This window comes from Cupressus sempervirens, chromosome 11, assembly GCF_028749045.1.
Source record: "Cupressus sempervirens isolate cs-2001-9-10 chromosome 11, ASM2874904v1, whole genome shotgun sequence".
Classification (NCBI taxonomy): Eukaryota; Viridiplantae; Streptophyta; class Pinopsida; order Cupressales; family Cupressaceae; genus Cupressus; species Cupressus sempervirens.
This window is the reverse complement of record NC_143128.1, coordinates 407,832,858-407,856,831: the sequence shown is the minus strand read 5'-3', so window position 1 is coordinate 407,856,831 and position 23,974 is coordinate 407,832,858. Positions and strand designations below refer to the sequence as shown.

The 23,974-nt window shown below is 53.4% G+C and overlaps 37 non-coding genes and 2 pseudogenes across 37 annotated transcripts; all 39 read right to left on the bottom strand.

Annotated features, from left to right (window-relative positions):
• Nucleotides 1-73: 73 nt before the first annotated feature.
• LOC149530084 (5S ribosomal RNA) lies at nt 74-192 on the bottom strand. Its single transcript, XR_016359454.1, has one exon. It is a non-coding gene; the product is annotated as a 5S ribosomal RNA (ribosomal RNA).
• A 500-nt stretch (nt 193-692) lies between these two features.
• LOC149530083 (5S ribosomal RNA) lies at nt 693-811 on the bottom strand. The gene has a single exon (XR_016359320.1). It is a non-coding gene; the product is annotated as a 5S ribosomal RNA (ribosomal RNA).
• A 500-nt stretch (nt 812-1,311) lies between these two features.
• Nucleotides 1,312-1,430, bottom strand: LOC149530082 (5S ribosomal RNA). The gene has a single exon (XR_016359542.1). It is a non-coding gene; the product is annotated as a 5S ribosomal RNA (ribosomal RNA).
• A 500-nt stretch (nt 1,431-1,930) lies between these two features.
• LOC149530081 (5S ribosomal RNA) lies at nt 1,931-2,049 on the bottom strand. Its single transcript, XR_016359476.1, has one exon. It is a non-coding gene; the product is annotated as a 5S ribosomal RNA (ribosomal RNA).
• Nucleotides 2,050-2,549: 500 nt separating this feature from the next.
• LOC149530080 (5S ribosomal RNA) lies at nt 2,550-2,668 on the bottom strand. Its single transcript, XR_016359516.1, has one exon. It is a non-coding gene; the product is annotated as a 5S ribosomal RNA (ribosomal RNA).
• Nucleotides 2,669-3,168: 500 nt separating this feature from the next.
• Nucleotides 3,169-3,287, bottom strand: LOC149530079 (5S ribosomal RNA). The gene has a single exon (XR_016359360.1). It is a non-coding gene; the product is annotated as a 5S ribosomal RNA (ribosomal RNA).
• A 500-nt stretch (nt 3,288-3,787) lies between these two features.
• On the bottom strand, nt 3,788-3,906 carry LOC149530078 (5S ribosomal RNA). The gene has a single exon (XR_016359363.1). It is a non-coding gene; the product is annotated as a 5S ribosomal RNA (ribosomal RNA).
• Nucleotides 3,907-4,406: 500 nt separating this feature from the next.
• LOC149530077 (5S ribosomal RNA) lies at nt 4,407-4,525 on the bottom strand. Its single transcript, XR_016359478.1, has one exon. It is a non-coding gene; the product is annotated as a 5S ribosomal RNA (ribosomal RNA).
• Nucleotides 4,526-5,025: 500 nt separating this feature from the next.
• Nucleotides 5,026-5,144, bottom strand: LOC149530076 (5S ribosomal RNA). The gene has a single exon (XR_016359522.1). It is a non-coding gene; the product is annotated as a 5S ribosomal RNA (ribosomal RNA).
• A 500-nt stretch (nt 5,145-5,644) lies between these two features.
• LOC149530075 (5S ribosomal RNA) lies at nt 5,645-5,763 on the bottom strand. The gene has a single exon (XR_016359365.1). It is a non-coding gene; the product is annotated as a 5S ribosomal RNA (ribosomal RNA).
• Nucleotides 5,764-6,263: 500 nt separating this feature from the next.
• LOC149530074 (5S ribosomal RNA) lies at nt 6,264-6,382 on the bottom strand. The gene has a single exon (XR_016359573.1). It is a non-coding gene; the product is annotated as a 5S ribosomal RNA (ribosomal RNA).
• Nucleotides 6,383-6,882: 500 nt separating this feature from the next.
• LOC149530073 (5S ribosomal RNA) lies at nt 6,883-7,001 on the bottom strand. Its single transcript, XR_016359389.1, has one exon. It is a non-coding gene; the product is annotated as a 5S ribosomal RNA (ribosomal RNA).
• A 500-nt stretch (nt 7,002-7,501) lies between these two features.
• LOC149530072 (5S ribosomal RNA) lies at nt 7,502-7,620 on the bottom strand. Its single transcript, XR_016359408.1, has one exon. It is a non-coding gene; the product is annotated as a 5S ribosomal RNA (ribosomal RNA).
• A 500-nt stretch (nt 7,621-8,120) lies between these two features.
• On the bottom strand, nt 8,121-8,239 carry LOC149530071 (5S ribosomal RNA). The gene has a single exon (XR_016359352.1). It is a non-coding gene; the product is annotated as a 5S ribosomal RNA (ribosomal RNA).
• A 500-nt stretch (nt 8,240-8,739) lies between these two features.
• On the bottom strand, nt 8,740-8,858 carry LOC149530070 (5S ribosomal RNA). Its single transcript, XR_016359546.1, has one exon. It is a non-coding gene; the product is annotated as a 5S ribosomal RNA (ribosomal RNA).
• Nucleotides 8,859-9,358: 500 nt separating this feature from the next.
• LOC149530069 (5S ribosomal RNA) lies at nt 9,359-9,477 on the bottom strand. Its single transcript, XR_016359348.1, has one exon. It is a non-coding gene; the product is annotated as a 5S ribosomal RNA (ribosomal RNA).
• A 500-nt stretch (nt 9,478-9,977) lies between these two features.
• LOC149530068 (5S ribosomal RNA) lies at nt 9,978-10,096 on the bottom strand. The gene has a single exon (XR_016359521.1). It is a non-coding gene; the product is annotated as a 5S ribosomal RNA (ribosomal RNA).
• Nucleotides 10,097-10,596: 500 nt separating this feature from the next.
• On the bottom strand, nt 10,597-10,715 carry LOC149530067 (5S ribosomal RNA). Its single transcript, XR_016359447.1, has one exon. It is a non-coding gene; the product is annotated as a 5S ribosomal RNA (ribosomal RNA).
• Nucleotides 10,716-11,215: 500 nt separating this feature from the next.
• Nucleotides 11,216-11,334, bottom strand: LOC149530066 (5S ribosomal RNA). Its single transcript, XR_016359409.1, has one exon. It is a non-coding gene; the product is annotated as a 5S ribosomal RNA (ribosomal RNA).
• Nucleotides 11,335-11,834: 500 nt separating this feature from the next.
• Nucleotides 11,835-11,953, bottom strand: LOC149530065 (5S ribosomal RNA; annotated as a pseudogene).
• A 500-nt stretch (nt 11,954-12,453) lies between these two features.
• LOC149530064 (5S ribosomal RNA) lies at nt 12,454-12,572 on the bottom strand. The gene has a single exon (XR_016359471.1). It is a non-coding gene; the product is annotated as a 5S ribosomal RNA (ribosomal RNA).
• A 500-nt stretch (nt 12,573-13,072) lies between these two features.
• LOC149530063 (5S ribosomal RNA) lies at nt 13,073-13,191 on the bottom strand. Its single transcript, XR_016359338.1, has one exon. It is a non-coding gene; the product is annotated as a 5S ribosomal RNA (ribosomal RNA).
• A 500-nt stretch (nt 13,192-13,691) lies between these two features.
• LOC149530062 (5S ribosomal RNA) lies at nt 13,692-13,810 on the bottom strand. Its single transcript, XR_016359388.1, has one exon. It is a non-coding gene; the product is annotated as a 5S ribosomal RNA (ribosomal RNA).
• Nucleotides 13,811-14,310: 500 nt separating this feature from the next.
• On the bottom strand, nt 14,311-14,429 carry LOC149530061 (5S ribosomal RNA). The gene has a single exon (XR_016359401.1). It is a non-coding gene; the product is annotated as a 5S ribosomal RNA (ribosomal RNA).
• A 500-nt stretch (nt 14,430-14,929) lies between these two features.
• On the bottom strand, nt 14,930-15,048 carry LOC149530060 (5S ribosomal RNA). The gene has a single exon (XR_016359550.1). It is a non-coding gene; the product is annotated as a 5S ribosomal RNA (ribosomal RNA).
• A 500-nt stretch (nt 15,049-15,548) lies between these two features.
• LOC149530059 (5S ribosomal RNA) lies at nt 15,549-15,667 on the bottom strand. The gene has a single exon (XR_016359453.1). It is a non-coding gene; the product is annotated as a 5S ribosomal RNA (ribosomal RNA).
• Nucleotides 15,668-16,167: 500 nt separating this feature from the next.
• LOC149530058 (5S ribosomal RNA) lies at nt 16,168-16,286 on the bottom strand (annotated as a pseudogene).
• Nucleotides 16,287-16,786: 500 nt separating this feature from the next.
• On the bottom strand, nt 16,787-16,905 carry LOC149530057 (5S ribosomal RNA). The gene has a single exon (XR_016359387.1). It is a non-coding gene; the product is annotated as a 5S ribosomal RNA (ribosomal RNA).
• Nucleotides 16,906-17,405: 500 nt separating this feature from the next.
• LOC149530056 (5S ribosomal RNA) lies at nt 17,406-17,524 on the bottom strand. Its single transcript, XR_016359513.1, has one exon. It is a non-coding gene; the product is annotated as a 5S ribosomal RNA (ribosomal RNA).
• Nucleotides 17,525-18,024: 500 nt separating this feature from the next.
• On the bottom strand, nt 18,025-18,143 carry LOC149530055 (5S ribosomal RNA). The gene has a single exon (XR_016359461.1). It is a non-coding gene; the product is annotated as a 5S ribosomal RNA (ribosomal RNA).
• A 500-nt stretch (nt 18,144-18,643) lies between these two features.
• On the bottom strand, nt 18,644-18,762 carry LOC149530054 (5S ribosomal RNA). The gene has a single exon (XR_016359357.1). It is a non-coding gene; the product is annotated as a 5S ribosomal RNA (ribosomal RNA).
• A 500-nt stretch (nt 18,763-19,262) lies between these two features.
• LOC149530053 (5S ribosomal RNA) lies at nt 19,263-19,381 on the bottom strand. The gene has a single exon (XR_016359451.1). It is a non-coding gene; the product is annotated as a 5S ribosomal RNA (ribosomal RNA).
• A 500-nt stretch (nt 19,382-19,881) lies between these two features.
• LOC149530052 (5S ribosomal RNA) lies at nt 19,882-20,000 on the bottom strand. The gene has a single exon (XR_016359480.1). It is a non-coding gene; the product is annotated as a 5S ribosomal RNA (ribosomal RNA).
• A 500-nt stretch (nt 20,001-20,500) lies between these two features.
• Nucleotides 20,501-20,619, bottom strand: LOC149530051 (5S ribosomal RNA). The gene has a single exon (XR_016359399.1). It is a non-coding gene; the product is annotated as a 5S ribosomal RNA (ribosomal RNA).
• A 500-nt stretch (nt 20,620-21,119) lies between these two features.
• Nucleotides 21,120-21,238, bottom strand: LOC149530050 (5S ribosomal RNA). Its single transcript, XR_016359346.1, has one exon. It is a non-coding gene; the product is annotated as a 5S ribosomal RNA (ribosomal RNA).
• Nucleotides 21,239-21,738: 500 nt separating this feature from the next.
• LOC149530049 (5S ribosomal RNA) lies at nt 21,739-21,857 on the bottom strand. The gene has a single exon (XR_016359477.1). It is a non-coding gene; the product is annotated as a 5S ribosomal RNA (ribosomal RNA).
• A 500-nt stretch (nt 21,858-22,357) lies between these two features.
• LOC149530048 (5S ribosomal RNA) lies at nt 22,358-22,476 on the bottom strand. Its single transcript, XR_016359524.1, has one exon. It is a non-coding gene; the product is annotated as a 5S ribosomal RNA (ribosomal RNA).
• Nucleotides 22,477-22,976: 500 nt separating this feature from the next.
• On the bottom strand, nt 22,977-23,095 carry LOC149530047 (5S ribosomal RNA). The gene has a single exon (XR_016359512.1). It is a non-coding gene; the product is annotated as a 5S ribosomal RNA (ribosomal RNA).
• A 500-nt stretch (nt 23,096-23,595) lies between these two features.
• On the bottom strand, nt 23,596-23,714 carry LOC149530046 (5S ribosomal RNA). The gene has a single exon (XR_016359472.1). It is a non-coding gene; the product is annotated as a 5S ribosomal RNA (ribosomal RNA).
• Between the last annotated feature and the right edge of the window lie 260 nt (nt 23,715-23,974).

Here is a 23,974-nt window from a genome sequence, read left to right as displayed (position 1 = left end):
AATGGGCTTTGAGGAGCGCGAGTGCTGTCCCAATGCAACAATGACACGACCGGATGCTCGCAAAAGTGAAAGAGGGGTGCAACACCGGGACTTCCCGGGAGGTCACCCATCCCAGTACTACTCCGGCCCAAGCGCGCTTAACTGCGGAGTTCTGATGGGATCCGATGCACTAACGCTGGTATGATCGCACCCGACACCAAACTCTCGCACCCTCGTCTTAGCCCATGCCTCATGGTGCAACCTTGTCTAGGACACGCGTTATCGAGCACCCAGAATGCACGGGAGAGTAAAGAGCACTCCGACGCTAAGAACGCACCTTATCTGGCGCTCGAAAATTCCCACGTGGACAATTTGGAGAAGAACGGAGATGCGGGTCGAAGGTTATGGCCCTCGAAATTTCTTTGATCAATTTCCCCCATTCATATACGCTTTTATCACAAGAATCAACTGTTGCGCCGACCGTTTCCTCCCCATGGAGATTTCTTTGTTGAGCGACGCGAATTTTACGCCACCCTCAGTGCCCAGAATGCACCTTATCCAGCACTAAGAACGCGCCTTATCGGGCACTCGGAATGAACATGAGTCGGGGTGCGGGAGGTGAAGGAGATGGGCGATTGAAAATGGGCTTTGAGGAGCGCGAGTGCTGTCCCAATGCAACAATGACACGACCGGATGCTCGCAAAAGTGAAAGCAGGGTGCAACACCGGGACTTCCCGGGAGGTCACCCATCCCAGTACTACTCCGGCCCAAGCGCGCTTAACTGCGGAGTTCTGATGGGATCCGGTGCACTAACGCTGGTATGATCGCACCCGACACCAAAATCTCGCACCCTCGTTTTAGCCCATGCCTCATGGTGCAACCGTGTCTAGGACGTGCGTTATCGAGCCCCCAGAATGCACGAGAGAGTAAAGAGCACTCTGACGCTAAGAACGCACCTTATCTGGCGCTCGAAAATTCCCACGTGGACAATTTAGAGAAGAACGGAGATGCGGGTCGAAGGTTATGGCCCTCGAAATTTCTTTGATCGATTTCCCCCATTCATATACGCTTTTATCACAAGAATCAACTGTTGCGCCGACCGTTTCCTCCCCATGGAGATTTCTTTGTTGAGCGACGCGAATTTTACGCCACCCTCAGTGCCCAGAATGCACCTTATCCAGCACTAAGAACGCGCCTTATCGGGCACTCAGAATGAACATGAGTCGGGGTGCGGGAGGTGAAGGAGATGGGCGATTGAAAATGGGCTTTGAGGAGCGCGAGTGCTGTCCCAATGCAACAATGACACGACCGGATGCTCGCAAAAGTGAAAGAAGGGTGCAACACCGAGACTTCCCGGGAGGTCACCCATCCCAGTACTACTCCGGCCCAAGCGCGCTTAACTGCGGAGTTCTGATGGGATCCGATGCACTAACGCTGGTATGATCGCACCCGACACCAAACTCTCGCACCCTCGTCTTAGCCCATGCCTCATGGTGCAACCTTGTCTAGGACGCGCGTTATCGAGCACCCAGAATGCACGGGAGAGTAAAGAGCACTCCGACGCTAAGAACGCACCTTATCTGGCGCTCGAAAATTCCCACGTGGACAATTTGGAGAAGAACGGAGATGCGGGTCGAAGGTTATGGCCCTCGAAATTTCTTTGATCAATTTCAGCCATTCATATACGCTTTTATCACAAGAATCAACTGTTGCGCCGACCGTTTCCTCCCCATGGAGATTTCTTTGTTGAGCGACGCGAATTTTACGCCACCCTCAGTGCCCAGAATGCACCTTATCCAGCACTAAGAACGCGCCTTATCGGGCACTCAGAATGAACATGAGTCGGGGTGCGGGAGGTGAAGGAGATGGGCGATTGAAAATGGGCTTTGAGGAGCGCGAGTGCTGTCCCAATGCAACAATGACACGACCGGATGCTCGCAAAAGTGAAAGAAGGGTGCAACACCGAGACTTCCCGGGAGGTCACCCATCCCAGTACTACTCCGGCCCAAGCGCGCTTAACTGCGGAGTTCTGATGGGATCCGGCGCACTAACGCTGGTATGATCGCACCCGACACCAAACTCTCGCACCCTCGTCTTAGCTCATGCCTCATGGTGCAACCTTGTCTAGGATGCGCGTTATCGAGCCCCCAGAATGCACGGGAGAGTAAAGAGCACTCCGACGCTAAGAACGCACCTTATCTGGCGCTCGAAAATTCCCACGTGGACAATTTGGAGAAGAACGGAGATGCGGGTCGAAGGTTATGGCGCTCGAAATTTCTTTGCTCAATTTCCCCCATTCATATACGCTTTTATCACAAGAATCAACTGTTGCGCCGACCGTTTCCTCCCCATGGAGATTTCTTTGTTGAGCGACGCGAATATTACGCCACCCTCAGTGCCCAGAATGCACCTTATCCAGCACTAAGAACGCGCCTTATCGGGCACTCGGAAGGAACATGAGTCGAGGTGCGGGAGGTGAAGGAGATGGGCGATTGAAAATGGGCTTTGAGGAGCGCGAGTGCTGTCCCAATGCAACAATGACACGACCGGATGCTCGCAAAAGTGAAAGAAGGGTGCAACACCGGGACTTCCCGGGAGGTCACCCGTCCCAGTACTACTCCGGCCCAAGCGCGCTTAACTGCGGAGTTCTGATGGGATCCGGCGCACTAACGCTGGTATGATCGCACCCGACACCAAACTCTCGCACCCTCGTCTTAGCCCATGCCTCATGGTGCAACCTTGTCTAGGACGCGCGTTATCGAGCACCCAGAATGCACGGGAGAGTAAAGAGCACTCCGACGCTAAGAACGCACCTTATCTGGCGCTCGAAAATTCCCACGTGGACAATTTTGAGAAGAACGGAGATGCGGGTCGAAGGTTATGGCCCTCGAAATTTCTTTGATCAATTTCCCCCATTCATATACGCTTTTATCACAAGAATCAACTGTTGCGCCGACCGTTTCCTCCCCATGGAGATTTCTTTGTTGAGCGACGCGAATTTTACGCCACCCTCAGTGCCCAGAATGCACCTTATCCAGCACTAAGAACGCGCCTTATCGGGCACTCGGAATGAACATGAGTCGGGGTGCGGGAGGTGAAGGAGATGGGCGATTGAAAATGGGCTTTGAGGAGCGCGAGTGCATTCCCAATGCAACAATGACACGACCGGATGCTCGCAAAAGTGAAAGAGGGGTGCAACACCGGGACTTCCCGGGAGGTCACCCATCCCAGTACTATTCCGGCCCAAGCGCGCTTAACTGCGGAGTTCTGATGGGATCCGGTGCACTAACGCTGGTATGATCGCACCCGACACCAAACTCTCGCACCCTCGTCTTAGCCCATGCCTCATGGTGCAACCTTTTCTAGGACGCGCGTTATCGAGCCCCCAGAATGCACGGGAGAGTAAAGAGCACTCCGACGCTAAGAACGCACCTTATCTGGCGTTCGAAAATTCCCACGTGGACAATTTGGAGAAGAACGGAGATGCGGGTCGAAGGTTATGGCCCTCGAAATTTCTTTGATCAATTTCCCCCATTCATATACGCTTTTATCACAAGAATCAACTGTTGCGCCGACCGTTTCCTCCCCATGGAGATTTCTTTGTTGAGCGACGCGAATTTTACGCCACCCTCAGTGCCCAGAATGCACCTTATCCAGCACTAAGAACGCGCCTTATCGGGCACTCGGAATGAACATGAGTCGGGGTGCGGGAGGTGAAGGAGATGGGCGATTGAAAATGGGCTTTGAGGAGCGCGAGTGCATTCCCAATGCAACAATGACACGACCGGATGCTCGCAAAAGTGAAAGAGGGGTGCAACACCGGGACTTCCCGAGAGGTCACCCATCCCAGTACTATTCCGGCCCAAGCGCGCTTAACTGCGGAGTTCTGATGGGATCCGGTGCACTAACGCTGGTATGATCGCACCCGACACCAAACTCTCGCACCCTCGTCTTAGCCCATGCCTCATGGTGCAACCTTGTCTAGGACGCGCGTTATCGAGCACCCAGAATGCACGGGAGAGTAAAGAGCACTCCGACGCTAAGTACGCACCTTATCTGGCGCTCGAAAATTCCCACGTGGACAATTTGGAGAAGAACGGAGATGCGGGTCGAAGGTTATGGCCCTCGAAATTTCTTTGATCAATTTCCCCCATTCATATACGCTTTTATCACAAGAATCAACTGTTGCGCCGACCGTTTCCTCCCCATAGAGATTTCTTTGTAGGGCGACGCGAATTTTACGCCACCCTCAGTGCCCAGAATGCACCTTATCCAGCACTAAGAACGCGCCTTATCGGGCACTCGGAATGAACATGAGTCGAGGTGCGGGAGGTGAAGGAGATGGGCGATTGAAAATGGGCTTTGAGGAGCGCGAGTGCTGTCCCAATGCAACAATGACACGACCGGATGCTCGCAAAAGTGAAAGAGGGGTGCAACACCGGGACTTCCCGGGAGGTCACCCATCCCAGTACTACTCCGGCCCGAGCGCGCTTAACTGCGGAGTTCTGATGGGATCTGGTGCACTAACGCTGGTATGATCGCACCCGACACCAAACTCTCGCACCCTCGTCTTAGCCCATGCCTCATGGTGCAACCTTGTCTAGGACGCGCGTTATCGAGCCCCCAGAATGCACGAAAGAGTAAAGAGCACTCCGACGCTAAGAACGCACCTTATTTGGCGCTCGAAAATTCCCACGTGGACAATTTGGAGAAGAACGGAGATGCGGGTCGAAGGTTATGGCCCTCGAAATTTCTTTGATCAATTTCCCCCATTCATATACGCTTTTATCACAAGAATCAACTGTTGCGCCGACCGTTTCCTCCCCATGGAGATTTCTTTGTTGAGCGACGCGAATTTTACGCCACCCTCAGTGCCCAGAATGCACCTTATCCAGCACTAAGAACGCGCCTTATCGGGCACTCGGAATGAACATGAGTCGGGGTGCGGGAGGTGAAGGAGATGGGCGATTGAAAATGGGCTTTGAGGAGCGCGAGTGCATTCCCAATGCAACAATGACACGACCGGATGCTCGCAAAAGTGAAAGAAGGGTGCAACACCGGGACTTCCCGGGAGGTCACCCATCCCAGTACTACTCCGGCCCAAGCGCGCTTAACTGCGGAGTTCTGATGGGATCCGGTGCACTAACGCTGGTATGGTCGAACCCGACACCAAACTCTCGCACCCTCGTCTTAGCCCATGCCTCATGGTGCAACCTTGTCTAGGACGCGCGTTATCGAGCACCCAGAATGCATGGGAGAGTAAAGAGCACTCCGTTGCTAAGAACGCACCTTATCTGGCGCTCGAAAATTCCCACGTGGACAATTTGGAGAAGAACGGAGATGCGGGTCGAAGGTTATGGCCCTCGAAATTTCTTTGATCAATTTCCCCCATTCATATACGCTTTTATCACAAGAATCAACTGTTGCGCCGACCGTTTCCTCCCCTTGGAAATTTCTTTGTTGAGCGACGCGAATTTTACGCCACCCTCAGTGCCCAGAATGCACCTTATCCAGCACTAAGAACGCGCCTTATCGGGCACTCGGAATGAACATGAGTCGGGGTGCGGGAGGTGAAGGAGATGGGCGATTGAAAATGGGCTTTGAGGAGCGCGAGTGCTGTCCCAATGCAACAATGACACGACCGGATGCTCGCAAAAGTGAAAGAGGGGTGCAACACCGGGACTTCCCGAGAGGTCACCCATCCCAGTACTACTCCGGCCCGAGCGCGCTTAACTGCGGAGTTCTAATGGGATCCGGTGCACTAACGCTGGTATGATCGCACCCGACACCAAACTCTCGCACCCTCGTCTTAGCCCATGCCTCATGGTGCAACCTTGTCTAGGACGCGCGTTATCGAGCACCCAGAATGCACGGGAGAGTAAAGAGCACTCCGACGCTAAGAACGCACCTTATTTGGCGCTCGAAAATTCCCACGTGGACAATTTGGAGAAGAACGGAGATGCGGGTCGAAGGTTATGGCCCTCGAAATTTCTTTGATCAATTTCCCCCATTCATATACGCTTTTATCACAAGAGTCAACTGTTGCGCCGACCGTTTCCTCCCCATGGAGATTTCTTTGTTGAGCGACGCGAATTTTACGCCACCCTCAGTGCCCAGAATGCACCTTATCCAGCACTAAGAACGCGCCTTATCGGGCACTCGGAATGAACATGAGTCGGGGTGCGGGAGGTGAAGGAGATGGGCGATTGAAAATGGGCTTTGAGGACCGCGAGTGCATTCCAAATGCAACAATGACACGACCGGATGCTCGCAAAAGTGAAAGAGGGGTGCAACACTGAGACTTCCCGGGAGGTCACCCATCCCAGTACTACTCCGGCCCAAGCGCGCTTAACTGCGGAGTTCTGATGGGATCCGGTGCATTAACGCTGGTATGATCGCAACCGACACCAAACTCTCGCACCCTCGTCTTAGCCCATGCCTCATGGTGCAACCTTGTCTAGGACGCGCGTTATCGAGCACCCAGAATGCACGGGAGATTAAAGAGCACTCCGACGCTAAGAACGCACCTTATCTGGCGCTCGAAAATTCCCACGTGGACAATTTGGAGAAGAACGGAGATGCGGGTCGAAGGTTATGGCCCTCGAAATTTCTTTGATCAATTTCCCCCATTCATATACGCTTTTATCACAAGAATCAACTGTTGCGCCGACCGTTTCCTCCCCATGGAGATTTCTTTGTTGAACGACGCGAATTTTACGCCACCCTCAGTGCCCAGAATGCACCTTATCCAGCACTAAGAACGCGCCTTATCGGGCACTCGGAATGAACATGAGTCGGGGTGCGGGAGGTGAAGGAGATGGGCGATTGAAAATGGGCTTTGAGGAGCGCGAGTGCTGTCCCAATGCAACAATGACACGACCGGATGCTCGCAAAAGTGAAAGAAGGGTGCAACACCGAGACTTCCCGGGAGGTCACCCATCCCAGTACTACTCCGGCCCAAGCGCGCTTAACTGCGGAGTTCTGATGGGATCCGGTGCACTAACGCTGGTATGATCGCACCCGACACCAAACTCTCGCACCCTCGTCTTAGCCCATGCCTCATGGTGCAACCTTGTCTAGGACGCGCGTTATCGAGCACCCAGAATGCACGGGAGAGTAAAGAGCACTCCGACGCTAAGAACGCACCTTATCTGGCGCTCGAAAATTCCCACGTGGACAATTTGGAGAAGAACGGAGATGCGGGTCGAAGGTTATGGCCCTCGAAATTTCTTTGATCAATTTCCCCCATTCATATACGCTTTTATCACAAGAATCAACTGTTGCGCCGACCGTTTCCTCCCCATGGAGATTTCTTTGTTGAGCGACGCGAATTTTACGCCACCCTCAATGCCCAGAATGTACCTTATCCAGCACTAAGAACGCGCCTTATCGGGCACTCGGAATGAACATGAGTCGGGGTGCGGGAGGTGAAGGAGATGGGCGATTGAAAATGGGCTTTGAGGAGCGCGAGTGCTGTCCCAATGCAACAATGACACGACCGGATGCTCGCAAAAGTGAAAGAAGGGCGCAACACCGGGACTTCTCGGGAGGTCACCCATCCCAGTACTACTCCGGCCCAAGCGCGCTTAACTGCGGAGTTCTGATGGGATCCGGTGCACTAACGCTGGTATGATCGCACCCGACACCAAACTCTCGCACCCTCGTCTTAGCCCATGCCTCATGGTGCAACCTTGTCTAGGACGCGCGTTATCGAGCACCCAGAATGCACGGGAGAGTAAAGAGCACTCCGACGCTAAGAACGCACCTTATCTGGCGCTCGAAAATTCCCACGTGGACAATTTGGAGAAGAACAGAGATGCGGGTCGAAGGTTATGGCCCTCGAAATTTCTTTGATCAATTTCCCCCATTCATATACGCTTTTATCACAAGAATCAACTGTTGCGCCGACCGTTTCCTCCCCATGGAGATTTCTTTGTTGAGCGACGCGAATTTTACGCCACCCTCAGTGCCCAGAATGCACCTTATCCAGCACTAAGAACGCGCCTTATCGGGCACTCGGAATGAACATGAGTCGGGGTGCGGGAGGTGAAGGAGATGGGCGATTGAAAATGGGCTTTGAGGAGCACGAGTGCTGTCCCAATGCAACAATGACACGACCGGATGCTCGCAAAAGTGAAAGAGGGGTGCAACACCGGGACTTCCCGGGAGGTCACCCATCCTAGTACTACTCCGGCCCGAGCGCGCTTAACTGCGGAGTTCTGATGGGATCCGGTGCACTAACGCTGGTATGATCGCACCCGACACCAAACTCTCGCACCCTCGTCTTAGCCCATGCCTCATGGTGAAACCTTGTCTAGGACGCGCGTTATCGAGCACCCAGAATGCACGGGAGAGTAAAGAGCACTCCGACGCTAAGAACGCACCTTATCTGGCGCTCGAAAATTCCCACGTGGACAATTTGGAGAAGAACGGAGATGCGGGTCGAAGGTTATGGCCCTCGAAATTTCTTTGATCAATTTCCCCCATTCATATACGCTTTTATCACAAGAATCAACTGTTGCGCCGACCGTTTCCTCCCCATGGAGATTTCTTTGTTGAGCGACGCGAATTTTACGCCACCCTCAGTGCCCAGAATGCACCTTATCCAGCACTAAGAACGCGCCTTATCGGGCACTCGGAATGAACATGAGTCGGGGTGCGGGAGGTGAAGGAGATGGGCGATTGAAAATGGGCTTTGAGGAGCGCGAGTGCTGTCCCAATGCAACAATGACACGACCGGATGCTCGCAAAAGTGAAAGAAGGGCGCAACACCGGGACTTTCCGGGAGGTCACCCATCCCAGTACTACTCCGGCCCAAGCGCGCTTAACTGCGGAGTTCTGATGGGATCCGGTGCACTAACGCCGGTATGATCGCACCCGACACCAAACTCTCGCACCCTCGTCTTAGCCCATGCCTCATGGTGCAACCTTGTCTAGGACGCGCGTTATCGAGCACCCAGAATGCACGGGAGAGTAAAGAGCACTCCGACGCTAAGAACGCACCTTATCTGGCGCTCGAAAATTCCCACGTGGACAATTTGGAGAAGAACGGAGATGCGGGTCGAAGGTTATGGCCCTCGAAATTTCTTTGATCAATTTCCCCCATTCATATACGCTTTTATCACAAGAATCAACTGTTGCGCCGACCGTTTCCTCCCCATGGAGATTTCTTTGTTGAGCGACGCGAATTTTACGCCACCCTCAGTGCCCAGAATGCACCTTATCCAGCACTAAGAACGCGCCTTATCGGGCACTCGGAATGAACATGAGTCGGGGTGCGGGAGGTGAAGGAGATGGGCGATTGAAAATGGGCTTTGAGGAGCGCGAGTGCTGTCCCAATGCAACAATGACACGACCGGATGCTCGCAAAAGTGAAAGAAGGGTGCAACACCGAGACTTCCCGGGAGGTCACCCATCCCAGTACTACTCCGGCCCGAGCGCGCTTAACTGCGGAGTTCTGATGGGATCCGGTGCATTAACGCTGGTATGATCGCACCCGACACCAAACTCTCGCACCCTCGTCTTAGCCCATGCCTCATGGTGCAACCTTGTCTAGGACGCGCGTTATCGAGCACCCAGAATGCACGGGAGAGTAAAGAGCACTCCGACGCTATGAACGCACCTTATCTGGCGATCGAAAATTCCCACGTGGACAATTTGGAGAAGAACGGAGATGCGGGTCGAAGGTTATGGCCCTCGAAATTTCTTTGATCAATTTCCCCCATTCATATACGCTTTTATCACAAGAATCAACTGTTGCGCCGACCGTTTCCTCCCCATGGAGATTTCTTTGTTGAGCGACGCGAATTTTACGCCACCCTCAGTGCCCAGAATGCACCTTTTCCAGCACTAAGAACGCGCCTTATCGGGCACTCGGAATGAACATGAGTCGGGGTGCGGGAGGTGAAGGAGATGGGCGATTGAAAATGGGCTTTGAGGAGCGCGAGTGCTGTCCCAATGCAACAATGACACGACCGGATGCTCGCAAAAGTGAAAGAGGGGTGCAACACCGGGACTTCCCGGGAGGTCACCCATCCCAGTACTACTTCGGCCCGAGCGCGCTTAACTGCGGAGTTCTGATGGGATCCGGTGCACTAACGCTGGTATGATCGCACCCGACACCAAACTCTCGCACCCTCGTCTTAGCCCATGCCTCATGGTGCAACCTTGTCTAGGACGCGCGTTATCGAGCACCCAGAATGCACGGGAGAGTAAAGAGCACTCCGACGCTAAGAACGCACCTTATTTGGCGCTCGAAAATTCCCACGTGGACAATTTGGAGAAGAACGGAGATGCGGGTCGAAGGTTATGGCCCTCGAAATTTCTTTGATCAATTTCCCCCATTCATATACGCTTTTATCACAAGAGTCAACTGTTGCGCCGACCGTTTCCTCCCCATGGAGATTTCTTTGTTGAGCGACGCGAATTTTACGCCACCCTCAGTGCCCAGAATGCACCTTATCCAGCACTAAGAACGCGCCTTATCGGGCACTCGGAATGAACATGAGTCGGGGTGCGGGAGGTGAAGGAGATGGGCGATTGAAAATGGGCTTTGAGGAGCGCGAGTGCATTCCAAATGCAACAATGACACGACCGGATGCTCGCAAAAGTGAAAGAGGGGTGCAACACCGAGACTTCCCGGGAGGTCACCCATCCCAGTACTACTCCGGCCCAAGCGCGCTTAACTGCGGAGTTCTGATGGGATCCGGTGCATTAACGCTGGTATGATCGCAACCGACACCAAACTCTCGCACCCTCGTCTTAGCCCATGCCTCATGGTGCAACCTTGTCTAGGACGCGCGTTATCGAGCACCCAGAATGCACGGGAGATTAAAGAGCACTCCGACGCTAAGAACGCACCTTATCTGGCGCTCGAAAATTCCCACGTGGACAATTTGGAGAAGAACGGAGATGCGGGTCGAAGGTTATGGCCCTCGAAATTTCTTTGATCAATTTCCCCCATTCATATACGCTTTTATCACAAGAATCAACTGTTGCGCCGACCGTTTCCTCCCCATGGAGATTTCTTTGTTGAGCGACGCGAATTTTATGCCACCCTCAGTGCCCAGAATGCACCTTATCCAGCACTAAGAACGCGCCTTATTGGGCACTCGGAATGAACATGAGTCGGGGTGCGGGAGGTGAAGGAGATGGGCGATTGAAAATGGGCTTTGAGGAGCGCGAGTGCTGTCCCAATGCAACAATGACACGACCGGATGCTCGCAAAAGTGAAAGAGGGGTGCAACACCGGGACTTCCCGGGAGGTCACCCATCCCAGTACTACTCCGGCCCAAGCGCGCTTAACTGCGGAGTTCTGATGGGATCCGGTGCACTAACGCTGGTATGATCGCACTCGACACCAAACTCTCGCACCCTCGTCTTAGCCCATGCCTCATGGTGCAACCTTGTCTAGGACGCGCGTTATCGAGCACCCAGAATGCACGGGAGAGTAAAGAGCACTCCGACGCTAAGAACGCACCTTATCTGGCGATCGAAAATTCCCACGTGGACAATTTGGAGATGAACGGAGATGCGGGTCGAAGGTTATGGCCCTCGAAATTTCTTTGATCAATTTCCCCCATTCATATACGCTTTTATCACAAGAATCAACTGTTGCGCCGACCGTTTCCTCCCCATGGAGATTTCTTTGTTGAGCGACGCGAATTTTACGCCACCCTCAGTGCCCAGAATGCACCTTATCCAGCACTAAGAACGCGCCTTATCGGGCACTCGGAATGAACATGAGTCGGGGTGCGGGAGGTGAAGGAGATGGGCGATTGAAAATGGGCTTTGAGGAGCGCGAGTGCTGTCCCAATGCAACAATGACACGACCGGATGCTCGCAAAAGTGAAAGAAGGGCGCAACACCGGGACTTCCCGGGAGGTCACCCATCCCAGTACTACTCCGGCCCAAGCGCACTTAACTGCAGAGTTCTGATGGGATCCGGTGCACTAACGCTGGTATGATCGTACCCGACACCAAACTCTCGCACCCTCGTCTTAGCCCATGCCTCATGGTGCAACCTTGTCTAGGACGCGCGTTATCGAGCACCCAGAATGCACGGGAGAGTAAAGAGCACTCCGACGCTAAGAACGCACCATATCTAGCGCTCGAAAATTCCCACGTGGACAATTTGGAGAAGAACGGAGATGCGGGTCGAAGGTTATGGCCCTCGAAATTTCTTTGATCAATTTCCCCCATTCATATACGATTTTATCACAAGAATCAACTGTTGCGCCGACCGTTTCCTCCCCATGGAGATTTCTTTGTTGAGCGACGCGAATTTTACGCCACCCTCAGTGCCCAGAATGCACCTTATCCAGCACTAAGAACGCGCCTTATCGAGCACTCGGAATGAACATGAGTCGGGGTGCGGGAGGTGAAGGAGATGGGCGATTGAAAATGGGCTTTGAGGAGCACGAGTGCTGTCCCAATGCAACAATGACACGACCGGATGCTCGCAAAAGTGAAAGAGGGGTGCAACACCGGGACTTCCCGGGAGGTCACCCATCCTAGTACTACTCCGGCCCAAGCGCGCTTAACTGCGGAGTTCTGATGGGGTCCGGTGCACTAACGCTGGTATGATCGCACCCGACACCAAACTCTCGCACCCTCGTCTTAGCCCATGCCTCATGGTGCAACCTTGTCTAGGACGCGCGTTATCGAGCACCCAGAATGCACGGGAGAGTAAAGATCACTCCGACGCTAAGAACGCACCTTATTTGGCGCTCGAAAATTCCCACGTGGACAATTTGGAGAAGAACGGAGATGCGGGTCGAAGGTTATGGCCCTCGAAATTTCTTTGATCAATTTCCCCCATTCATATACGCTTTTATCACTAGAATCAACTGTTGCGCCGACCGTTTCCTCCCCATGGAGATTTCTTTGTTGAGCGACGCGAATTTTACGCCACCCTCAGTGCCCAGAATGCACCTTATCCAGCACTAAGAACGCGCCTTATCGGGCACTCGGAATGAACATGAGTCGGGGTGCGGGAGGTGAAGGAGATGGGCGATTGAAAATGGGCTTTGAGGAGCGCGAGTGCTGTCCCAATGCAACAATGACACGACCGGATGCTCGCAAAAGTGAAAGAAGGGTGCAACACCGGGACTTCCCGGGAGGTCACCCATCCCAGTACTACTCTGGCCCAAGCGCGCTTAACTGCGGAGTTCTGATGGGATCCGGTGCACTAACGCCGGTATGATCGCACCCGACACCAAACTCTCGCACCCTCGTCTTAGCCCATGCCTCATGGTGCAACCTTGTCTAGGACGCGCGTTATCGAGCACCCAGAATGCACGGGAGAGTAAAGAGCACTCCGACGCTAAGAACGCACCTTATCTGGCGCTCGAAAATTCCCACGTGGACAATTTGGAGAAGAACGGAGATGCGGGTCGAAGGTTATGGCCCTCGAAATTTCTTTGATCAATTTCCCCCATTCATATACGCTTTTATCACAAGAATCAACTGTTGCGCCGACCGTTTCCTCCCCATGGAGATTTCTTTGTTGAGCGACGCGAATTTTACGCCACCCTCAGTGCCCAGAATGCACCTTATCCAGCACTAAGAACGCGCCTTATCGGGCACTCGGAATGAACATGAGTCGGGGTGTGGGAGGTGAAGGAGATGGGCGATTGAAAATGGGCTTTGAGGAGCGCGAGTGCTGTCCCAATGCAACAATGACACGACCGGATGCTCGCAAAAGTGAAAGAAGGGTGCAACACCGAGACTTCCCGGGAGGTCACCCATCCCAGTACTACTCCGGCCCAAGCGCGCTTAACTGCGGAGTTCTGATGGGATCCGGTGCACTAACGCTGGTATGATCGCACCCGACACCAAACTCTCGCACCCTCGTCTTAGCCCATGCCTCATGGTGCAACCTTGTCTAGGACGCGCGTTATCGAGCACCCAGAATGCACGGGAGAGTAAAGAGCACTCCGACGCTAAGAACGCACCTTATCTGGCGCTCGAAAATTCCCACGTGGACAATTTGGAGAAGAACGGAGATGCGGGTCGAAGGTTATGGCCCTCGAAATTTCTTTGATCAATTTCCCCCATTCATATACGCTTTTATCACAAGAATCAACTGTTGCGCCGACCGTTTCCTCCCCATGGAGATTTCTTTGTTGAGCGACGCGAATTTTACGCCACCCTCAATGCCCAGAATGCACCTTATCCAGCACTAAGAACGCATCTTATCGGGCACTAGGAATGAACATGAGTCGGGGTGCGGGAGGTGAAGGAGATGGGCGATTGAAAATGGGCTTTGAGGAGCGCGAGTGCTGTCCCAATGCAACAATGACACGACCGGATGCTCGCAAAAGTGAAAGAAGGGCGCAACACCGGGACTTCTCGGGAGGTCACCCATCCCAGTACTACTCCGGCCCAAGCGCGCTTAACTGCGGAGTTCTGATGGGATCCGGTGCACTAACGCTGGTATGATCGCACCCGACACCAAACTCTCGCACCCTCGTCTTAGCCCATGCCTCATGGTGCAACCTTGTCTAGGACGCGCGTTATCGAGCACCCAGAATGCACGGGAGAGTAAAGAGCACTCCGACGCTAAGAACGCACCTTATCTGGCGCTCGAAAATTCCCACGTGGACAATTTGGAGAAGAACAGAGATGCGGGTCGAAGGTTATGGCCCTCGAAATTTCTTTGATCAATTTCCCCCATTCATATACGCTTTTATCACAAGAATCAACTGTTGCGCCGACCGTTTCCTCCCCATGGAGATTTCTTTGTTGAGCGACGCGAATTTTACGCCACCCTCAGTGCCCAGAATGCACCTTATCCAGCACTAAGAACGCGCCTTATCGGGCACTCGGAATGAACATGAGTCGGGGTGCGGGAGGTGAAGGAGATGGGCGATTGAAAATGGGCTTTGAGGAGCACGAGTGTTGTCCCAATGCAACAATGACACGACCGGATGCTCGCAAAAGTGAAAGAGGGGTGCAACACCGGGACTTCCCGGGAGGTCACCCATCCTAGTACTACTCCGGCCCGAGCGCGCTTAACTGCGGAGTTCTGATGGGATTCGGTGCACTAACGCTGGTATGATCGCACCCGACACCAAACTCTCGCACCCTCGTCTTAGCCCATGCCTCATGGTGCAACCTTGTCTAGGACGCGCGTTATCGAGCACCCAGAATGCACGGGAGAGTAAAGAGCACTCCGACGCTAAGAACGCACCTTATCTGGCGCTCGAAAATTCCCACGTGGACAATTTGGAGAAGAACGGAGATGCGGGTCGAAGGTTATGGCCCTCGAAATTTCTTTGATCAATTTCCCCCATTCATATACGCTTTTATCACAAGAATCAACTGTTGCGCCGACCGTTTCCTCCCCATGGAGATTTCTTTGTTGAGCGACGCGAATTTTACGCCACCCTCAGTGCCCAGAATGCACCTTATCCAGCACTAAGAACGCGCCTTATCGGGCACTCGGAATGAACATGAGTCGGGGTGCGGGAGGTGAAGGAGATGGGCGATTGAAAATGGGCTTTGAGGAGCGCGAGTGCTGTCCCAATGCAACAATGACACGACCGGATGCTCGCAAAAGAGAAAGAGGGGTGCAACACCGGGACTTCCCGGGAGGTCACCCATCCCAGTACTACTCCGGCCCAAGCGCGCTTAACTGCGAAGTTCTGATGGGATCCGGTGCACTAACGCTGGTATGATCGCACCCGACACCAAACTCTCGCACCCTAGTCTTAGCCCATGCCTCATGGTGCAACCTTGTCTAGGACGCGCGTTATCGAGCACCCAGAATGCACGGGAGAGTAAAGAGCACTCCGACGCTAAGAACGCACCTTATCTGGCGATCAAAAATTCCCACGTGGACAATTTGGAGATGAACGGAGATGCGGGTCGAAGGTTATGGCCCTCGAAATTTCTTTGATCAATTTCCCCCATTCATATACGCTTTTATCACAAGAATCAACTGTTGCGCCGACCGTTTCCTCCCCATGGAGATTTCTTTGTTGAGCGACGCGAATTTTACGCCACCCTCAGTGCCCAGAATGCACCTTATCCAGCACTAAGAACGCGCCTTATCGGGCACTCGGAATGAACATGAGTCGGGGTGCGGGAGGTGAAGGAGATGGGCGATTGAAAATGGGCTTTGAGGAGCGCGAGTGCTGTCCCAATGCAACAATGACACGACCGGATGCTCGCAAAAGTGAAAGAAGGGCGCAACATCGGGACTTCCCGGGAGGTCACCCATCCCAGTACTACTCCGGCCCAAGCGCGCTTAACTGCAGAGTTCTGATGGGATCCGGTGCACTAACGCTGGTATGATCGAACCCGACACCAAACTCTCGCACCCTCGTCTTAGCCCATGCCTCATGGTGCAACCTTGTCTAGGACGTGCGTTATCGAGCACCCAGAATGCACGGGAGAGTAAAGAGCACTCCGACGCTAAGAACGCACCTTATCTGGCGCTCGAAAATTCCCACGTGGACAATTTGGAGAAGAACGGAGATGCGGGTCGAAGGTTATGGCCCTCGAAATTTCTTTGATGAATTTCCCCCATTCATATACGCTTTTATCACAAGAATCAACTGTTGCGCCGACCGTTTCCTCCCCATGGAGATTTCTTTGTTGAGCGACGCGAATTTTACGCCACCCTCAGTGCCCAGAATGCACCTTATCCAGCACTAAGAACGCGCCTTATCGGGCACTCGGAATGAACATGAGTCGAGGTGCGGGAGGTGAAGGAGATGGGCGATTGAAAATGGGCTTTGAGGAGCGCGAGTGCTGTCCCAATGCAACAATGACACGACCGGATGCTCGCAAAAGTGAAAGAAGGGTGCAACACCGAGACTTCCCGGGAGGTCACCCATCCCAGTACTACTCCGGCCCAAGCGCGCTTAACTGCGGAGTTCTGATGGGATCCGGTGCACTAACGCTGGTATGATCGCACCCGACACCAAACTCTCGCACCCTCGTCTTAGCCCATGCCTCATGGTGCAACCTTGTCTAGGACGCGCGTTATCGAGCACCCAGAATGCACGGGAGAGTAAAGAGCACTCCGACGCTAAGAACGCACCTTATCTGGCGCTCGAAAATTCCCACGTGGACAATTTGGAGAAGAACGGAGATGCGGGTCGAAGGTTATGGCCCTCGAAATTTCTTTGATCAATTTCCCCCATTCATATACGCTTTTATCACAAGAATCAACTGTTGCGCCGACCGTTTCCTCCCCATGGAGATTTCTTTGTTGAGCGACGCGAATTTTACGCCACCCTCAGTGCCCAGAATGCACCTTATCCAGCACTAAGAACGCGCCTTATCGGGCACTCGGAATGAACATGAGTCGGGGTGCGGGAGGTGAAGGAGATGGGCGATTGAAAATGGGCTTTGAGGAGCGCGAGTGCTGTCCCAATGCAACAATGACACGACCGGATGCTCGCAAAAGTGAAAGAAGGGCGCAACACCGGGACTTCCCGGGAGGTCACCCATCCCAGTACTACTCCGGCCCAAGCGCGCTTAACTGCAGAGTTCTGATGGGATCCGGTGCACTAACGCTGGTATGATCGCACCCGACACCAAACTCTCGCACCCTCGTCTTAGCCCATGCCTCATGGTGCAACCTTGTCTAGGACGCGCGTTATCGAGCACCCAGAATGCACGGGAGAGTAAAGAGCACACCGACGCTAAGAACGCACCTTATCTGGCGCTCGAAAATTCCCACGTGGACAATTTGGAGAAGAACGGAGATGCGGGTCGAAGGTTATGGCCCTCGAAATTTCTTTGATCAATTTCCCCCATTCATATACGCTTTTATCACAAGAATCAACTGTTGCGCCGACCGTTTCCTCCCCATGGAGATTTCTTTGTTGAGCGACGCGAATTTTACGCCACCCTCAGTGCCCAGAATGCACCTTATCCAGCACTAAGAACGCGCCTTATCGGGCACTCGGAATGAACATGAGTCGGGGTGCGGGAGGTGAAGGAGATGGGCGATTGAAAATGGGCTTTGAGGAGCGCGAGTGCTGTCCCAATGCAACAATGACACGATCGGATGCTCGCAAAAGTGAAAGAGGGGTGCAACACCGAGACTTCCCGGGAGGTCACCCATCCCAGTACTACTTCGGCCCGAGCGCGCTTAACTGCAGAGTTCTGATGGGATCCGGTGCACTAACGCTGGTATGATCGCACCCGACACCAAACTCTCGCACCCTCGTCTTAGCCCATGCCTCATGGTGCAACCTTGTCTAGGACGCGCGTTATCGAGCACCCAGAATGCACGGGAGAGTAAAGAGCACTCCGACGCTAAGAACGCACCTTATTTGGCGCTCGAAAATTCCCACGTGGACAATTTGGAGAAGAACGGAGATGCGGGTCGAAGGTTATGGCCCTCGAAATTTCTTTGATCAATTTCCCCCATTCATATACGCTTTTATCACAAGAGTCAACTTTTGCGCCGACCGTTTCCTCCCCATGGAGATTTCTTTGTTGAGCGACGCGAATTTTACGCCACCCTCAGTGCCCAGAATGCACCTTATCCAGCACTAAGAACGCGCCTTATCGGGCACTCGGAATGAACATGAGTCGGCGTGCGGGAGGTGAAGGAGATGGGCGATTGAAAATGGGCTTTGAGGACCGCGAGTGCATTCCAAATGCAACAATGACACGACCGGATGCTCGCAAAAGTGAAAGAGGGGTGCAACACCGGGACTTCCCGGGAGGTCACCCATCCCAGTACTACTCCGGCCCAAGCGCGCTTAACTGCGGAGTTCTGATGGGATCCGGTGCATTAACGCTGGTATGATCGCAACCGACACCAAACTCTCGCACCCTCGTCTTAGCCCATGCCTCATGGTGCAACTTTGTCTAGGACGCGCGTTATCGAGCACCTAGAATGCACGGGAGATTAAAGAGCACTCCGACGCTAAGAACGCACCTTATCTGGCGCTCGAAAATTCCCACGTGGACAATTTGGAGAAGAACGGAGATGCGGGTCGAAGGTTATGGCCCTCGAAATTTCTTTGATCAATTTCCCCCATTCATATACTCTTTTATCACAAGAATCAACTGTTGCGCCGACCGTTTCCTCCCCATGGATATTTCTTTGTTGAGCGACGCGAATTTTACGCCACCCTCAGTGCCCAGAATGCACCTTATCCAGCACTAAGAACGCGCCTTATCGGGCACTCGGAATGAACATGAGTCGGGGTGCGGGAGGTGAAGGAGATGGGCGATTGAAAATGGGCTTTGAGGAGCGCGAGTGCTGTCCCAATGCAACAATGACACGACCGGATGCTCGCAAAAGTGAAAGAAGGGCGCAACACCGGGACTTCCCGGGAGGTCACCCATCCCAGTACTACTCCGGCCCAAGCGCGCTTAACTGCGGAGTTCTGATGGGATCCGGTGCACTAACGCTAGTATGATCGCGCCCGACACCAAACTCTCGCACCCTCGTCTTAGCCCATGCCTCATGGTGCAACCTTGTCTAGGACGCGCGTTATCGAGCACCCAGAACACACGGGAGAGTAAAGAGCACTCCGACGCTAAGAACGCACCTTATTTGGCGCTCGAAAATTCCCACGTGGACAATTTGGAGAAGAACGGAGATGCGGGTCGAAGGTTATGGCCCTCGAAATTTCTTTGATCAATTTCCCCCATTCATATACGCTTTTATCACAAGAATCAACTGTTGCGCCGACCGTTTCCTCCCCATGGAGATTTCTTTGTTGAGCGACGCGAATTTTACGCCACCCTCAGTGCCCAGAATGCACCTTATCCAGCACTAAGAACGCGCCTTATCGGGCACTCGGAATGAACATGAGTCGGGGTGCGGGAGGTGAAGGAGATGGGCGATTGAAAATGGGCTTTGAGGAGCGCGAGTGCTGTCCCAATGCAACAATGACACGACCGGATGCTCGCAAAAGTGAAAGAAGGGTGCAACACCGAGACTTCCCGGGAGGTCACCCATCCCAGTACTACTCCGGCCCAAGCACGCTTAACTGCGGAGTTCTGATGGGATCCGGTGCACTAACGCTGGTATGATCGCACCCGACACCAAACTCTCGCACCCTCGTCTTAGCCCATGCCTCATGGTGCAACCTTGTCTAGGACGCACGTTATCGAGCACCCAGAATGCACGGGAGAGTAAAGAGCACTCCGACGCTAAGAACGCACCTTATCTGGCGCTCGAAAATTCCCACGTGGACAATTTGGAGAAGAACGGAGATGCGGGTCGAAGGTTATGGCCCTCGAAATTTCTTTGATCAATTTCCCCCATTCATATACGCTTTTATCACAAGAATCAACTGTTGCGACGACCGTTTCCTCCCCATGGAGATTTCTTTGTTGAGCGACGCGAATTTTACGCCACCCTCAGTGCCCAGAATGCACCTTATCCAGCACTAAGAACGCGCCTTATCGGGCACTCGGAATGAACATGAGTCGGGGTGCGGGAGGTGAAGGAGATGGGCGATTGAAAATGGGCTTTGAGGAGCGCGAGTGCTGTCCCAATGCAACAATGACACGACCGGATGCTCGCAAAAGTGAAAGAAGGGCGCAACACCGGGACTTCTCGGGAGGTCACCCATCCCAGTACTACTCCGGCCCAAGCGCGCTTAACTGCGGAGTTCTGATGGGATCCGGTGCACTAACGCTGGTATGATCGCACCCGACACCAAACTCTCGCACCCTCGTCTTAGCCCATGCCTCATGGTGCAACCTTGTCTAGGACGCGCGTTATCGAGCACCCAGAATGCACGGGAGAGTAAAGAGCACTCCGACGCTAAGAACGCACCTTATCTGGCGCTCGAAAATTCCCACGTGGACAATTTGGAGAAGAACGGAGATGCGGGTCGAAGGTTATGGCCCTCGAAATTTCTTTGATCAATTTCCCCCATTCATATACGCTTTTATCACAAGAATCAACTGTTGCGCCGACCGTTTCCTCCCCATGGAGATTTCTTTGTTGAGCGACGCGAATTTTACGCCACCCTCAGTGCCCATAATGCACCTTATCCAGCACTAAGAACGCGCCTTATCGGGCACTCGGAATGAACATGAGTCGGGGTGCGGGAGGTGAAGGAGATGGGCGATTGAAAATGGGCTTTGAGGAGCGCGAGTGCTGTCCCAATGCAACAATGACACGACCGGATGCTCGCAAAAGTGAAAGAGGGGTGCAACACCGGGACTTCCCGGGAGGTCACCCATCCCAGTACTACTCCGGCCCGAGCGCGCTTAACTGCGGAGTTCTGATGGGATCCGGTGCACTAACGCTGGTATGATCGCACCCGACACCAAACTCTCGCACCCTCGTCTTAGACCATGCCTCATGGTGCAACCTTGTCTAGGACGCGCGTTATCGAGCACCCAGAATGCATGGGAGAGTAAAGAGCACTCCGACGCTAAGAACGCACCTTATTTGGCGCTCGCAAATTCCCACGTGGACAATTTGGAGAAGAACGGAGATGCGGGTCGAAGGTTATGGCCCTCGAAATTTCTTTGATCAATTTCCCCCATTCATATACGCTTTTATCACAAGAGTCAACTGTTGCGTCGACCGTTTCCTCCCCATGGAGATTTCTTTGTTGAGCGACGCGAATTTTACGCCACCCTCAGTGCCCAGAATGCACCTTATCCAGCACTAAGAACGCGCCTTATCGGGCACTCGGAATGAACATGAGTCGGGGTGCGGGAGGTGAAGGAAATGGGCGATTGAAAATGGGCTTTGAGGACCGCGAGTGCATTCCAAATGCAACAATGACATGACCGGATGCTCGCAAAAGTGAAAGAGGGGTGCAACACCGGGACTTCCCGGGAGGTCACCCATCCCAGTACTACTCCGGCCCAAGCGCGCTTAACTGCGGAGTTCTGATGGGATCCGGTGCATTAACGCTGGGATGATCGCAACCGACACCAAACTCTCGCACCCTCGTCTTAGCCCATGCCTCATGGTGCAACCTTGTCTAGGACGCGCGTTATCGAGCACCCAGAATGCACGGGAGATTAAAGAGCACTCCGACGCTAAGAACGCACCTTATCTGGCGCTCGAAAATTCCCACGTGGACAATTTGGAGAAGAACGGAGATGCGGGTCGAAGGTTATGGCCCTCGAAATTTCTTTGATCAATTTCCCCCATTCATATACGCTTTTATCACAAGAATCAACTGTTGCGCCGACCGTTTCCTCCCCATGGAGATTTATTTGTTGAGCGACGCGAATTTTACGCCACCCTCAGTGCCCAGAATGCACCTTATCCAGCACTAAGAACGCGCCTCATCGGGCACTCGGAATGAACATGAGTCGGGGTGCGGGAGGTGAAGGAGATGGGCGATTGAAAATGGGCTTTGAGGAGCGCGAGTGCTGTCCCAATGCAACAATGACACGACAGGATGCTCGCAAAAGAGAAAGAGGGGTGCAACACCGGGACTTCCCGGGAGGTCACCCATCCCAGTATTACTCCGGCCCAAGCGCGCTTAACTGCGGAGATCTGATGGGATCCGGTGCACTAACGCTGGTATGATCGCACCCGACACCAAACTCTCGCACCCTCGTCTTAGCCCATGCCTCATGGTGCAACCTTGTCTAGGACGCGCGTTATCGAGCACCCAGAATGCACGGGAGAGTAAAGAGCACTCCAACGCTAAGAACGCACCTTATCTGGCGATCGAAAATTCCCACGTGGACAATTTGGAGATGAACGGAGATGCGGGTCGAAGGTTATGGCCCTCGAAATTTCTTTGATCAATTTCCCCCATTCATATACGCTTTTATCACAAGAATCAACTGTTGCGCCGACCGTTTCCTCCCCATGGAGATTTCTTTGTTGAGCGACGCGAATTTTACGCCACCCTCAGTGGCCAGAATGCACCTTATCCAGCACTAAGAACGCGCCTTATCGGGCACTCGGAATGAACATGAGTCGGGGTGCGGGAGGTGAAGGAGATGGGCGATTGAAAATGGGCTTTGAGGAGCGCGAGTGCTGTCCCAATGCAACAATGACACGACCGGATGCTCGCAAAAGTGAAAGAAGGGCGCAACACCGGGACTTCCCGGGAGGTCACCCATCCCAGTACTACTCCGGCCCAAGCGCGCTTAACTGCAGAGTTCTGATGGGATCCGGTGCACTAACGCTGGTATGATCGCACCCGACACCAAACTCTCGCACCCTCGTCTTAGCCCATGCCTCATGGTGCAACCTTGTCTAGGACGCGCGTTATCGAGCACCAAGAATGCACGGGAGAGTAAAGAGCACTCCGACGCTAAGAACGCACCTTATCTGGCGCTCGAAAATTCCCACGTGGACAATTTGGAGAAGAACGGAGATGCGGGTCGAAGGTTATGGCCCTCGAAATTTCTTTGATCAATTTCCCCCATTCATATACGCTTTTATCACAAGAATCAACTGTTGCGCCAACCGTTTCCTCCCCATGGAGATTTCTTTGTTGAGCGACGCAAATTTTACGCCACCCTCAGTGCCCAGAATGCACCTTATGCAGCACTAAGAACGCGCCTTATCGGGCACTCGGAATGAACATGAGTCGGGGTGCGGGAGGTGAAGGAGATGGGCGATTGAAAATGGGCTTTGAGGAGCACGAGTGCTGTCCCAATGCAACAATGACACGACCGGATGCTCGCAAAAGAGAAAGAGGGGTGCAACACCGGGACTTCTCGGGAGGTCACCCATCCCAGTACTACTCCGGCCCAAGCGCGCTTAACTGCGGAGTTCTGATGGGATCCGATGCACTAACGCTGGTATGATCGCACCCGACACCAAACTCTCGCACCCTCGTCTTAGCCCATGCCTCATGGTGCAACCTTGTCTAGGACGCGCGTTATCGAGCACCCAGAATGCACGGGAGAGTAAAGAGCACTCCGACGCTAAGAACGCACCTTATCTGGCGATGGAAAATTCCCACGTGGACAATTTGGAGATGAACGGAGAAGCGGGTCGAAGGTTATGGCCCTCGAAATTTCTTTGATCAATTTCCCCCATTCATATACGCTTTTATCACAAGAATCAACTATT